Raw genomic sequence first — 15,414 nt, forward strand, 5'->3', positions numbered from 1 at the left:
CTGCTTCATCATTGAAGACCCGATCAACGGGATCGAAGACCAGGCCCCGACACCGCACATCACTTTCCCCTTAGTTGCTCGACACTACTAGGTTACTATCGAGTGCCGAGGGTGAGCCCTCTACAACACTTCTGATGTTAACCTGTAGTGTAGCTATTCGTTCGTGGTCATCGAGGGTGATTTCCTCCTTCACCACTTTCGATACGGCTCTGTCGTGCAACCCCTCAAGTGTGAACCTCGGGGGTGGTTCCTCTTACGTTCACCTTGATGATTACATCGAGTGGAATTCACCGGGGGTGATTCCTCGGGTTTTCCCCTTGATGTTTGGACACACAGTTACTATGGTTACTATGACTTTACACTGAACCATGTTACTAAAGACGGGTCGACCTTGAGGGGTACCCGCGCGAGCTTAATTGCGAGTGATGTGGAGTCGGGCGGACCTGGAAGGTGCCCGCGAGATAATTACGAGGCGTGGCCGGGCATTCCTAGCCCTTGCCGCAAGTCCTCGAGACAGGGCAACGGGGTCACATCTTTCGTGAGTCTTTGCTTGTTACCGCGCATTCCTAATCCACTACGATTTGGATATTTGATCCGAGAGGCCTCTGGCCTGATAGCACTAACCATCACGTGGGCATAGTATGGGCGTTCTGCGTCGTATACATCAGCCGAAGCTTAATAGACGTCAGCGACTGAGCGGCGCGCGCCGGGTTGGACTGGTAAGCTCCTGCCTTTTTAGGGAGGTAGCTAGGTCTGCTCACCGGCCGCGTACGCAACGTGCAGGAGTTCCCGGGGAGATGGCCCATGACCCCTGGGGGCATAGGTTTAGTCCGGTGTGCTGGCCTCTCTATTAAGCCTAGGTCGGGTTGCAGCGTATTGTTTGGCCGAGGCCGGGCATGACTCAGGAAATTGTGTCCGGCTGGAGTTAAGCGAGTGTGGTGGGTAAGTTGGTGCACCCCTGCAGGGAAGAAAACATCTATCGATAGCCTGTCCTACGGTAACGGACACTTGGAGTTGTATCCCGATCGATACAACTAGAACTGGATACTTGTAATGAGAACTGGATGGTGATGAGAATTGGATTGTGATGATAACTGGATATTATGGCTCTGGGATTGCTTTCTCGCAGGGAGTCGAGAAAGGATCTCTGGCCGAGGTTGATAACACAACTACTACTTTACTTATGCTACTCTACTCCCTAATGTTGCTGCAAGATGGTGGTTTCCAAAAGATGCTAGTCTTCGATAGGACTAGGCTTTCCCTCTATTCTGGCATTTCTGCAGCCCAGTCCACATATACAGCCTTCTTTTGATAATGGTACATATGTAGTGTAGATCCTTGCTTGCGAGTACTTTGGATGAGTACTCACGGTTGCTTTGCTCCCCCCTTTCCCCCTTTTCTTCTTTCCGGTTGATGCAACCAGATGTCGGAGCCCAGGAGTCAGATGCCACCGTTGATGCCGACTACTACATGGAGACCGTCGACGACCAGGACTAGTTAGGAGGCTCCCAGGTAGGAGGCCTTGCCTTTTCGATCGATGTTGCTTTTGTGCTAGCCTTCTTAAGGCAAACTTGTCTAACTCATGTCTGTACTCAAATATTGTTGCTTCCGCTGACTCTTGTGTATTCAAGCTTATGTATTCGAGCCCTCGAGGCCCCTGGCTTGTATTATTTTAATTTGTGTCTAGAGTTGTGTTGTGATATCTTCCCGTGAGTCCTTGATCTTGATCGTACACATTTGCGTGCATGATTAGTGTACGATTAAATCGAGGGTGTCACAAACGAGTGGGAGAGTGTGTCCACGTACCCTCGTAGAGTGAAAGCGGAAGCGTTTAGTAATGCAGTTCATGTAGTCGAACGTGTTCGCGACCCAACCGATCCAAGTACCGAACGCACGGCACCTCCGCGATCTGCACACATTCAGCTCAGTGACGTCCCTCGTACTCTTGATCCAGTTGAGGCCGAGGGAGAGTTCTGTCAGCACGACGGCGTGGCGACGGTGATGATGAAGTCACCAGCGCAGGGCTTCGCCTAAGCACTATGACAATATGACCGAGGTGTAAAACTTTGGAGGGGGCCACCGCACACGGCTAAGAATAACTTGTGTGTTGTTGGGGTGCCCCCTGGCCATGTATATAAAGGAGGGGAGGGAAGAGGTGGCCGGCCCAAGGGGGGCGCGCCAGGTGTGGGGAATCCTACTAGGACTCCCTAGTCCAAGTAGGATTCCCCTCCTCTTTCCTATTCAGAGTAGGAGAGAAGGAAAGAGATGGAGAGGGAGAAGGAAAGGGGGGCCGCGCCCCCACCCCTTGTCCAATTCGGTTTGGGTAGGGGGGAGGCGCGCGCCACCTCTTGGCCGTTCTCCGCTCTCTCCACTAAAGCCCAATAAGGCCCATTACTTCTCCCGGTGAAGTCCCGTAACTCTCGGTACTTCGAAAAATACCTGAATCACTCGAAACCTTTTCGATGTCCGAATATAGCCTTCCAATATATCGATCTTTACGTCTCGACCATTTCGAGACTTCTCATCATGTCCGTGATATCATTCGGGACTCCGAACAACCTTCGGTACATCAAATCACATAACTCATAATACAAATCGTCATCGAATGTTAAGCGTGTGGACCCTACGGGTTCGAGAACTATGTAGACATGACTGAGACACAACTCCGGTCAATAACCAATAGCGGAACCTGGATGCTCATATTGGCTCCTACATATTCTACGAAGATCTTTATCGGTCAAACCGCATAACAACATACGTTGTTCCCTTTGTCATCGGTATGTTACTTGCACGAGATTCGATCGTCAGTATCACCATACCTAGTTCAATATCGTTATCGGCAAGTCTCTTTACTTGTTCCATAATGCATCATCCCGCAACTAACTCATTAGTCACATTGCTTGCAAGGCTTATAGTGATGTGCATTACCGAGAGGGCCCAGAGATACCTCTCCGACAATCGGAGTGACAAATCCTAATCTTGATCTATGCCAACTCAACAAACACCATCGGAGACACCTGTAGAGAATCTTTATAATCACCCAGTTACGTTGTGACATTTGATAGAACACTAAGTGTTCCTCCGGTATTCGGGAGTTGCATACTCTCATAGTCATAGGAACATGTATAAATCATGAAGAAAGCAATAGCAACAAAGTAAACGATCATAGTGCTAAGCTAACGGCTGGGTCTTGTCGCTCACATCATTCTCCTAAGGATGTGAACCCATTCATCAAATGACAACACATGTCTATGGTTAGGAAACTTAACCATCTTTGAATAACGATCTAGTCAAGTAGAGGCATACTAGGGACACTTTGTTTTGTCTATGTATTCACACATGTATCAAGTTTCCGGTTAATACAATTCTAGCATGAATAATAAACATTTATCATGATATAAGGAAATATAAAATAATAACATTATTATTGCCTCTAGGGCATATTTCCTTCAGTCTCCCACTTGCACTAGAGTCAATAATCTAGTTCACATCACCATGTGATTTAACATCAATAGTTCACATCACCATGTGATTAACACCCATAGTTCACATCGCTATGTGACCAACACCCAAAGGGCTTACTAGAGTGGGTAATCTAGTTCACATCGACATGTGGTTAACACCCAAAGAGTACTAAGGTGTGATCATGTTTTGCTTGTGAGAGAAGTTTTATCAACGGGTCTGCTACATTCAGATCTGTATGTATTTTGCAAATTTCTATGTCTACAATGCTCTGCACAGAGCTACTCTAGCTAATTGCTCCCACTTTCAATATGTATCCGGATTGTGACTTAGAGTCATCTAGATCAGTGTCAAAGCTTCCATCGACGTAACTCTTTACGACGAACTCTTTATCACCTCCATAACCGAGAAATAGTTCCTTAGTCCTCTAAGGATAATTTTGACCGTTGTCCAGTGATCTACTCCTAGATCACTATTGTACTCCCTTGCCAAACTCAGGGCAGGGTATACAATAGGTTTGGTACACAGCATGGCATACTTTATAGAACCTATGGCTGAGGCATAGGGAATGACTTTCATTCTCTCTCTATCTTCTGCCGTGATCGGGCTTTGAGTCTTACTCAACTTCACACTTTGCAACACAGGCAAAAACTCTTTCTTTGACTGTTCAATTTTGAACTATTTCAAAAACTTGTCAAGGTATGTACTCATTGAAAAACTTATCAAGCGTCTTGATCTATCTTTATAGATCTTGATGCTTAATATGTAAGCAGCTTTATCGATGTCTTTCTTTGAAAAACTCCTTTCAAATACTCCTTTATGTTTTTTAGAAAATTCTACATCATTTCCGATCAACAATATGCCATTCACATATACTTATCAGAAAGGCTGTAGTGCTCCCACTCACCTTTTGTAAATACAGGCTTCACCGCAAGTTTGTATACAATTATATACTTTGATCAACTCATCAAAGCGTATAGATGCTCGCACCAGTCCATAGATGGATCGCTGGAGCTTGCACATTTTGTTAGAACCTTTAGGATTGACAAAACCTTCTGATTGCATCACATACAACTCTTCTTCAATAAATCCTTTGGGGAAAAGTCCTTCATCATTGAGCACACTGTGATGATCGAGATTATGAGTGCTATGGGCTTCACTGAAAGATGGTTGAACTGGATAAATCGCATAGCTGGCTGAACTGGATAAATAATCATTTGTCCTGCCGAACACTGTGATGGGTCGTCAATTTCACCATCGATGAGGAGTTCGACCGGGAAACCCCCTGTCACCACTCATTTTTGTTCTCGTCGCGGATTTACTCCAAGCTTCAATCAACAATGCTATGAAAATATTGTAACATGTAGCCCTGACATTCTGATCATTTTAATACATACAAGACTGTAGGAAACTCTCCTACAATCATTCACAGTTCAGAAAAAAATTGTATCTAAAAATATCAACTAATTATAAATGCCATTTACAATCACCTTTTAAACGATCTTACCAATTTGGTGGCATTCAAAGAGAAAATATCCTCGAAGTTGAGCGTATCTGGAGGGGCCTCAATCCTTTTGAGCCAAGAAAAGTAGAAGGGGTATGTCCCAAATCTTTTGCATTATATTTATATATGAAATCATTTTATTTTTTTGAAGAGCCCGTAGCAACGCACAGCCATTCTACTAGTGTGCATAGGAGGTGAGCTAGAGCAACACACCTCTCCCACGGCCGGCCAAAAAAAATAGAGCAGTGGCTCTGTTCACGGGCAGGGGCGCGGGTATATGTAGGGAACTCTTTAGTCCCGGTTGGTGGCTAAAATAGGGACTAAAGAAAAACCTTGGTCCCGGTTCTAGCCATCAACCGGGACTAAAGGTGTTGGGCCAGGAGCGAGGCCCATTGGTCCCGGTTCGTGTCCGAAACCGGGACCAAAAGTCTCAGGCGAACTGGGACCAATGGCCCCCAAGGCCCGGCCAGCGCCCTGGCCTCACGAACCGGGACTGATGCCCCCTTTGATCCCGGTTCGGGAGTGAATAGGGATTAATGCTCTTACCAGGCCTCAACCAAAGCCTTGTTTTCTACTAGTGGTGCTTGATTAAATGGTGTTAATGTACAACCTGATATACTATCTTTTGCCGATTGAAGGATGACCAATATTGACAATAAAACTTGTACTACTATATTCTTATGGAATATACTTTCATATGTTTAATTATTTTAATTTGATGGGAAAACATTTTTAGTACAAATCGCAAGTATAGAACTGGAGGACGGAATTGGATGAACACAAGATCGTAGTTTTAGTGGCCTTTTCTTATCTATTATATGTAGGACAATAGAAGATATGGTTTTCCTAAATGAATTGTCCATCGTCCAGCTGTTTTCCCCGAATGGTTCAACATGCAGTGGGAACGAAAGCAATTGGAAAGTTTTCGATCATCAACAAATAGAAGGCAATACCGTTAGCATGGTCAATCAGTACATCCAGCATGTAATATAAATCTGTAATTTAAGTAGTTTTTTACTTTCCTGAATTGCATTAATCTGTATTAAACTTACATGCAAGACACAGATACCTGAGGGAGTATTAATGGCAGGCAATAAAATAAATTAATCCATTCAATAAATGCATATCTTTTTTGGCGCAAACAACAACTGGCTGCCATCTTGCGCCATATCATGTATGTGTATATATTCCCATTCTCTATACCTTAGCCATTCACAACACAAAACACACAAACCCCAAAGTGAATTCTTCTTCTTTCTTATAAGATATACTTATGGCAAAATCTTCGCAGATGTTTGTCACCCTCGTGTGCCTCCTGCTTCTGTGCACCAGCGATCAAGTCCATGGTATGTTTATCCTATTCATACCAATCTTACCATTCCATATAAATCTTGTGGATAAACTGATTTGTTTGCATAAATAATCAAATTGGGTGCTGTCGTATTGATCAATCAGTTTAGGTGTTTTTGACTTAATAGTACATATTTCTTAGTTTGTTCCTTAGGGCCTTGTGGTGTGTTTGGGTCGACAGAATTCTTGCCCTCACCCTTGTACATATTTCTTTTTTATTGAAATGATATGCAGCTCTCCTGCGTGTTTGAGAAAAAAAATGAATTTTGATTTCTCCTGCTATACGTACAAAGAGATGTCAGCGAGATGATGTAGTGTGTGTACACACTTAGTTTATCAGGTTAATTTTCACCCAGAAGAACTATAATTATGAATGTATGCTACATGATGAACAGGAGAGGACGCCAACATCACAAGCAGCATCCCAGTACAGCCAGCAAGAAGGTTTCTACCAGCAACATACTTTCCTCAGACAACCGTGTCAAGACAGTGCGACCTATGCCACTGCAGCCATGATCATGAGAAAACTTATTATGCAACAATATGCTGCAATGAGATAACTTGCAATGATCCAGCGGAGCCGAAAGGCACTTGTACACTTCGTAAACTCTCATGCGGCTGTGACGTGAATACATGCAAGTAGTACATGCAACTGAAAGTTTTCGTTGTGTGTTTTTCTTTAATAAAGGGGCCATTGGTGCCAAAACATGCTTGAATCATCTATGGCCTTGCTCATTGTGTCTGTGTGCAATCTGAATCTTCTGTTTTGTTTTTGGGTGAAATTTGCCAGAACTGAAAACGATTACCAGCTGACCAAGTCATCGGTTTCGGAAACTACAGAAGTGACTTTGGTTGTGATTCCTGTAATTGTCAAGGAATTGTCAAGCTGATTTATATGTTGGGTGAACGACTCCATCCAATATACTCCAGCTTTTCTATGTGCTTGCTTTAACGGTGTTAATGTGCAACCTGGTATACTATCTTTTGCCGCTTGAAGGATGAGAAATTTTGATAATATTAAAATTGTACAACTATATTCTTATGGAATATATTTTCATATGTACAATTATTTTAATTTGAAAAGGAATTTTTAATACAAATCATAAACTATAGAACAGGAGACTGAATTGGATGAACACAATATCGGAGGTCTAGTGGGGAAATACATTGGAGCACCAAGAAATATCTGAAAATTTCAAAAAAAAACTGAATTTTTGGGATATGAAACCTGGGTGCCCGTTATACACCCATGTTCATTTTCGCGTGGAATGAGTGCCTGTGGTATCCGTGGCCCTGGAATTATGGTGCGACATAAGATACATCTATTTTTTCCCATACATACAATGTTTTTCTTTTTTACAGACATTACCACGGGCAGCCCTTCCCCACCGACGAAACTAAACACGGCAGAGATTCCTTGACAATTCTAGGAATACTCGCCTCGGCACACGCACGTATTTCCTCCTTTTCCTTTTGGACCCGCAGCCACATGAGGGGAGAAGACCGATGGATGGTGTGGTGTGGATCATCAGTTTCGTCGAGGGCCTGATTGATGGGTTCTTGTGTTGCTGCCTTAGCTTGCTTTGTATTCACAAGTGTTGCTGGCTCTTAGCTTGTGTGACTGAAGAAGGACAGACGTGGTGAAGCCCGAGGCCATCACGACTTCATGAGCGATGGAGCCGTTCTCGTCGAGATTAGTTAGTTTGTCTTATTTTCTCAGAGTTGTGAATAAAAAATGGATGATAGCTTGTTTGTTGTGTTGATTTTTGTAGTGGAACATGTTGCTTACAACACGCTTTGGTAGGATGCATTGTGAGTAGTAGCTCTTAGAAATCATCCTGGTATGTTATTGCTGGTGTAGGAGGAGGCAAAACACACAAGTTTGCAATTCACTTGTATTTCTGCTCTCATATGTGATATTTCAGTTATACCACTGGTATTCTTCTCAAATTTATGGCCTCGTGGATCAAGAAAATGCTTATTTTTTTTGGCTAACTAGATGATACCCCGCGCATTGTTGCGGGAATTTGTAGTACTGCATAGGTATAAGATGTATAGTAAGAACCTTTTATGGAATTTTTGGTACTAAATATATGCTTTTTGAACCATTTATGGAATGTTATGCGAACTCAGATTCTTAAAACAATTCAAAGAAAAATTTTGTATTACATAGTATCTCTCCATATTTGCTTAATTCGTTAAAACACAATAGAAGGAACATATAGTTTGATAAGATTTTACTTAAAAATTCAATATAATACAATTTGATTGTCTATTAGAAGTGCACTGCAGAAAAATAAAAGAAATATCATTATAATTGGTTAGCCTTGAGGTGTAATGCACTAAATGGGTATTAGGTTGCGTTGACTACCATTTTGCATTTTGAGAGAATAACCGAAGGTGTAAAAAATGGAATGGTTCTTGGGTAGGACAACGTATACACTCCATTTTGTGACACATTTTTTAATAGGCTGCCAACCGGCATAGAACAATTAAATCAAATGATGATCATAACGGGCCATACTTGATCCTCTCAGCAAGCAGGAACCTTTTAGGCTATGAGCACATTGTCATCAAACCAGAACAATCATATAGTGATATTGTAACGACAGAAAAGAATTATTCTTACATGTCAAGAGATGTTATAGGTTTGAAGACATAATATCCCAAATGCTTAGCCTTATAGAAGATTCTTTGATTGTAATTATACATTCATACATTGACATGCTTGAAACTGAAAATCAGTTACTATTCTAGCGTCTATCTCAAAGCAAAAAGAATATCAGATAAAAAATAATTAGAGCTCCGTTTTTTTTGTGATGAAAAAAATCAGAAATAATAATAAGAGCTCCTTGCCTCCTTCTTTTAGGTGCAATACTCAAGCCTCCGGATGCCGAGCAGCAATCAAACGAAACCTTTGTTTTTGAACACGTACAGTAGACGAACAACAATGTCTTTGAAATAGTACTGTCACGAACGAACATACTGGAGATGAACTGCACTATGTCATATGTTCAATTCTGCAAATCAATCATAAGTAGCAATAAAAATACCAATATGATTCATACTGATGTGAGAGAGAGAGAGAGAGAGAGATGCAGGACTGCAATTGCAGGTAGAACATGGTGAGTTTCATCTGTTTATTCCTTCAAAAACAGTAAAAACGAAATTGAATTTCTAACAAAATCAACCAGATCGGAGAGGGAGAGATGAGCACGAACCATCGTACCTTGGCAAATGCTTGCCGGCAGTGCTCGAGTTAGATAGGATTGTAGGTAAGAGCATCTCCAGCCGCGTCCCTAATAGACCCTTCCAGGCGACTTTTTCCGCGCCAGCGCTGAAAAAACGCCTCAGTCGCGCCCCCGGGACGCCGAAATCCGCCGGCTTGGCCCGTTTTTGGGCCCGACGATCGCAGGCCAAACCCGGCGTACTGGGGGCGCTCGAGGGCTCCGGCGCAAGGGAAAACACGTCTGGCCCACACCATCAGGCGAAAAGTCAAGCCTATCTTCCAGATTCGCCTCCCACCCCCCGCGCTCGGCCGCCAACCGGCTAATCCCGGCGCCGCCCACCGCCCACCACCGCTAGATAGCTCATTCCCTGCCGAAAAAAGAGCGGAGGTTTCGCTGAGGCAGCCTCTCCACCACCGGTTGTGTGATTTTTCCGGTGTTGCGGCCGCGGAGGGGCAGTGTGGCAGCGGGTGCGCGCCCACCGCGCCCGCAAGGTGTTCGGCAATTTGCCTGTCACGGCAATGGACTCAGACGACGAGGAGGCACCCGCGAGGAAGCCGAGGCCGACGTCCAGGAAGAGGAACATCTCATGGTCCTCGCCGCCCTCGCTGGCCTGCTGGCGAGCAATGAAAATTAGCGGTGAGGTCAGGTGGCTCGGCGCCGGGGCGGATGAAAGCAAAGAACCGACATCGTCTCGAAGGCTACTGCATGCTCTACTTCGACTACTTTGCCGACGCTCCACTACACGGCGACAAAGTATTTCAGCACCGTTATCGGATGAGCCGAAAGCTTTTCCTCAGGATTGTGAATTTCATCCGGGAGTTCGACAGCTACTTCAAGTGCAAGAAGAATTGCACCGGCAAATTTGGATTCACCTCAATCCAGAAGTGCACGACAGCAATGAGGATGCTTGCATACGGAGCTCCCGGTGATTCACTCGACGACTATGGGCGCATGGCCGAGTCCACCACCATTGAGTGTTTCTACAAGTTCTGTCGGGCAGTGGTGGCAGTGTTTGGACCGCAATACTTGCGAACACCCAATGCAGAAGACACTGATCGGATCCTAGCACAGAATGCAGAAGAGGATTTCCTGGGATGTTTGGAAGCATCGACTGCATGCATTGGAAATAGAAGAACTGCCCATTTGCTTGGCAGGGGATGTACAAAGGCACCAAAGACGGTTGCAGTGTGGTACTTGAGGCGGTGGCCACACAGGACCTCTGGATTTGGCACTCCTTCTTTGGTATGCCAGGAACTCACAATGACCTCTGGATTTGTTGAAGGTCATTCTCCTCCGGTGAACTTTGAGGTCAATGGGCGGCACTACAACAAGGGGTACTACCTAGCTGATGGCATCTATCCGAGATGGTCTACATTTGTGAAGAGTATGTCAAACATTGTGCCAGGAGGCAAGAAGTCCCACTTTGCCAAGGTGCAGGAGGCTTGCATGAAGGATGTCGATCGGGCATTTGGTGTGCTCCAATCTCGATTTCTTGCTGTCTGGTACCCTGCTCAGACCTGGTCGAAAGATCAAATGTGGGAGATCATGACTTGATGTGTCAGCTTGCACAACATGATCATCAAGAGCGAGCAGGAAGAGCCAGTGTTTGACATTGAACCATACTACAAGCAGGGTCCTTTAGCCGAAGTTGATCACTAGCTACCGGCAACCTGAACTGCCTACCTCAGTATGCGTCAGGAGATCCGAGACCCACAGGTGCATCATCAACTGCAACAGGATCTGGTGGAGCACCTACGGAGAATCAAGGGCGACGCCTAGCTCGAGTGATGAACTATATAATTTGTATTGAACTATTTGTTGTCGCGCTATTTTGTTGAACTATTTGATTTTCTGTGATGAACTATGTGATAAAAAAATTATTTATGTTGAGAATTCAACGCCAAACCACGCCAAATATGTGCCGTTTCTCGCCGATATCAGGCCATTTTTCACCGAAAGTGGGCCGAAAAGCGGCCAGGAATGGGCCGATATCGGCGCCCGGGGGCGACCTGGGGCGACAGCTGGATGTCCAACTGCCCCAGAGCCGATTCTACCGTCGGCTCGCCCCAGGCGGCGATTTTTATGCCTCCTGGGGGGCCAACGACTGGAGATGCTCTAAGACCGTGGGTGAGAAAGACCGGACTTGCTACGTGGAGGAGGTGGCCGGATATGGAACAAAGCTTTCTTCTGAAAAATATAACTTCTTACCACACACGAGCAGAGCTTCCAACTCAAGCTAACTAAAAAAATCACTCAAATCTAAGGAGATAGAGAGTAAGGAGAGCCCCCACCTTCAGTGCAGCTGATGCCGGAGGAGGACGGGGTGCATGGCTTGGACCAGCGAAGCCAAAAGGGCTCGTTTCATCGGCAATCGGATGCAGGGCTCGGTTCAAGTGCCAAGATTACAGGGGCCTAGGAAAGCAACAGCGCGTGGGTCTCCGGCGTGGATGACTCACGAAGGAGCAGGACCTCGCCATGAACGCCAGCATCGCTCCTGAAGGTGAGATATGTTTCAATTTAGTTGTGTTTGTAATGGGTGGCTATATAGCTCGCCATGAATGCCACCATCGCTCCTGAAGGGGTTGATTTGTGCGAGTTGAACCGGATGGTGAAGAGGAAGAGATAACGCGCCAGGAATAAATGATCGTCTGGGACTGGGAAGGGAATAGACCGGCAGGCCAAAAGTACCAATGCACGATTCAGGGGGTGTTTGTTTTCATGGACTTTTTGGTGTAGGGACTAGAAAAAGTCCCTCTTAGAGACTTTTTAACCAAACATGAGAGACTACTAGCGACTAAAAGTTGTCTTTTGGGACTAAATGAAGAAGACTTTCAAGTAGAGTCTTTTTGAGACTTTTTGGGACTTTTCCAATAATGTCCCTCCATGCACCCATTGGCCCGCCGCCCCATGGTGTTGTTTGGTTGTTATTTTTCTGTATACTAGGGGTAACGTGGTCATTTAATAACCTCTAGGGAGGGACTAGGGACTTTTTAGTCCCTGGAAACAAACAGGGAGAGACTTTTTAGGGACTAGGGACTTTTTAGTTGGGACTAAAAAAAGTCCTAAGACTTATGAACCAAACAGGGCCTCAGTTCAGCCATAATTAACTGCATGCACGGGTTTTTAGGCAATAGTAATTAACTGCAACGAATTGATGGGCGACATGCTTGGATGAAATTTGTTGAGTTCTTGCTTTGTGTCTTTTTTTTGTGAACTTTCCATTCAAATCACGAAGCAGTACAAAGTAGTTGACCCTTACAAGCACACTGAAACGCAAACACAAAGGACCATGAACACCTAGAGTACCCTAAGACAACCATAACACAAGATCTTCGGAGTCCTGTGTCATCATCCCTGGATCTTGAGAGAAGAACCCTGTAGCAGAAGGATCTGCAACCAGGCGCAAGCAGGTCATCATCTTCGACCACGATACAATTGCCGCCACGCTGCTTCCTCCTTTCTTGACACCAGCGCTGAGAGGTCATGGACATCAATCCAACACACCTGCAACAGCCTTCGCCATCTTTGGCTTTGAGTACCGCGAAAAGTGTCCCTTCCGAAAGGAAGATAACTCGAGTCATCCGACCGGTCCAGCACCGCGGCCGGGCCATCCGCCCGGACAAAGCAGGATCTCCCACCAGCATCAGCGCAGAGGAAGGAGAAGAACAGCAGCAGCAAATCATACCGGCAAGGAAGAAGAAGGGTCTTTGTCTCCCTGCATCCATCGCCCATCTGAGGACCCAAACGGCTAGTGCCAATGGACCTCCATCCACCATAGCCCGCGACCTTGACGAGATCCGGGGATCCCCCACCCCGCTGGCTCCTAGACGAAGGCAAAAGCCTCGCCTGATCGCGAACGGAGCCCGGAGAAACTTATTCCGACGCGACACCATCGCAACGGCCTCGACAGCGTCTCCCTCAACCCTAACCCTACCGCACACCCACCAAACGAACAGACCCGAGGTTCCCCCTCCCTCTCGCTATCGGAGCGACCGACGGAGAGAGAGGGAATCGGCGGCGCGCAAGGGAACCCTCGTTGCCTCCCTAGATCGCCTCATGCGATCCTACTTTTCCGGAGCGAAGCGGTCAGTTTTTTCCAGTAGACGGGTCCAGTTCTTGCTTTGCCTCGATTTGTGTCCTTCGCACATTACTGGCTGGTCTCATGCGCGCATACATGCAGTTCTCGTGCAGATCGCGGCTGTGTTGCCCGTGCGTGGCGAATCAGAGATAATGAGAGATCAATTACACCAGAAAAATATAGGTTTGATCGGGCACCGCATAATATCAAAGGGCATGCCTCACTTGCACCGGACGAACAAAGATTTTTTTTTGCTGAACTAACATGCATGTGTGTTTTCAATGCATGGGCAAAAGTTGCTGATGTGGTAGTGGTACTATCGTTGAGGATGTGGCTAGACTGCTGAGGTGGAGCGAAGTGGATGGTTGCATGTTGATTAGTGATGTGGATAGCCTGCATGTTAAGAGAAATGAGATACTCCCTCCATCCGGTGAAGAGTGTACATCTAGAAATTTTAGAACAAATCATGGAGTTGAGTAAAAAATGCATTGGAAAGGTGCAAGTCACCATCTCCCTCCTCTTTAATTACCTAACCCCCAATGAGCTAAGTGCATGTAGAAATTAATAAGACCATGTGTAGATTGCTATTGGTCTTGATTACCGTGTGATGAGAGAGAAGTATTTTTTCCCAAGTGTATTGGAAAGATAGAAGTACACTTTTTTGTGGACAAATTTTGAAACTAGATGTACACTCTTCACCAGACGGAGGGAGTAGTGGGGATGAACTATTTAGGTAATATAGATGAAATGGATCATATATTTATCAGTGACCAATAGTACTGTGTATGTATGTATGTATGTATGTATGTATGTACGTATGTATGTAAAAGAGGTGGAGTAGTGACTGGCTTTTGGAAAGAAAGAAAGAAATACAAAGATACTACTTATTATATTTCAGCTCTCACTTATTTAGATTTGTGTATGTGGAACAGTTTATCATACTCATTATTCCACCTTGCAAAATAGCATAACTATACTATATACCATTAATGTGTTGATGAAAAAATTTGCTCGTTCACGACAAAATTCATCATCGCTTCATCCAGAGTAGATAGAAACAAACAAACTAGCTGCTATCTACATTCGGGGATTTTTCAGGGAATTACTTGGTAAGAATTCTGTGAGCTCTGGGCGGTGATGATGACCCTGCGTAGGGATTTGGTTGTATTTTCTTCTTTGCGCAAGGTCTTTTTGCTTACTGTGGGGTAGATATACTTGTTCTTGAAGGTTACTTTGTGTGCTAATAAAATTCACGGGCCTTCTGCAAAAAATTAAAAAAATAAACATAAGTTGAATGCTGACCATAAAGAGTAGAGTAATTACGAAACAAATTATAATTGGGGCGAAAATCCCATCCCGTGTACTCCTATTCAATGGATGGATCCTTCAACTCTTTCTACACGCTATAATTGAGCACCTACCAACCATGCTAGGTGGGCTGTTTGGCCCAATTAACCACGTTAGTCAGAAAAAGTTACGGGAGCAGCTACCCTCAAGAAGCTGCGGGGACGGGAGTGTTCAGAAAAATTCTACCATGCATCCAACGGCCCGGAACAGCCATAACGTGAAATTAGATGGCTTCAAAGGCTGATAGAGTGAGAGAGCTCCTAGGGTGCCCAGTTATAATGTATTAAAATGACACGTGCAGTCTTGGGTTTGCTGAGAGGAACATCATATTTCATTATGGAGATTTGCAAACAACCTTTAGGATGGATCATCCCTAGGTCCCTGCCTAGTGAAAAGCATTCAACAAGGCTGCTAGTGAACTGCCCGCTGATGTGACATATCCT

The 15,414-nt window shown here is 44.9% G+C and overlaps 1 long non-coding RNA gene across 1 annotated transcript; it reads left to right on the forward strand.

Moving 5' to 3' along the window:
• Positions 1 to 6,195: 6,195 nt before the first annotated feature.
• Positions 6,196 to 7,037, forward strand: LOC119271192. Its single transcript, XR_005134446.1, has 2 exons — positions 6,196 to 6,312; positions 6,712 to 7,037. It is a non-coding gene; the product is annotated as an uncharacterized LOC119271192 (long non-coding RNA).
• Positions 7,038 to 15,414: the final 8,377 nt, after the last annotated feature.

The sequence above is a fragment of the Triticum dicoccoides genome, chromosome 3A, assembly GCF_002162155.2.
Source record: "Triticum dicoccoides isolate Atlit2015 ecotype Zavitan chromosome 3A, WEW_v2.0, whole genome shotgun sequence".
Lineage (NCBI taxonomy): Eukaryota > Viridiplantae > Streptophyta > Magnoliopsida > Poales > Poaceae > Triticum > Triticum dicoccoides.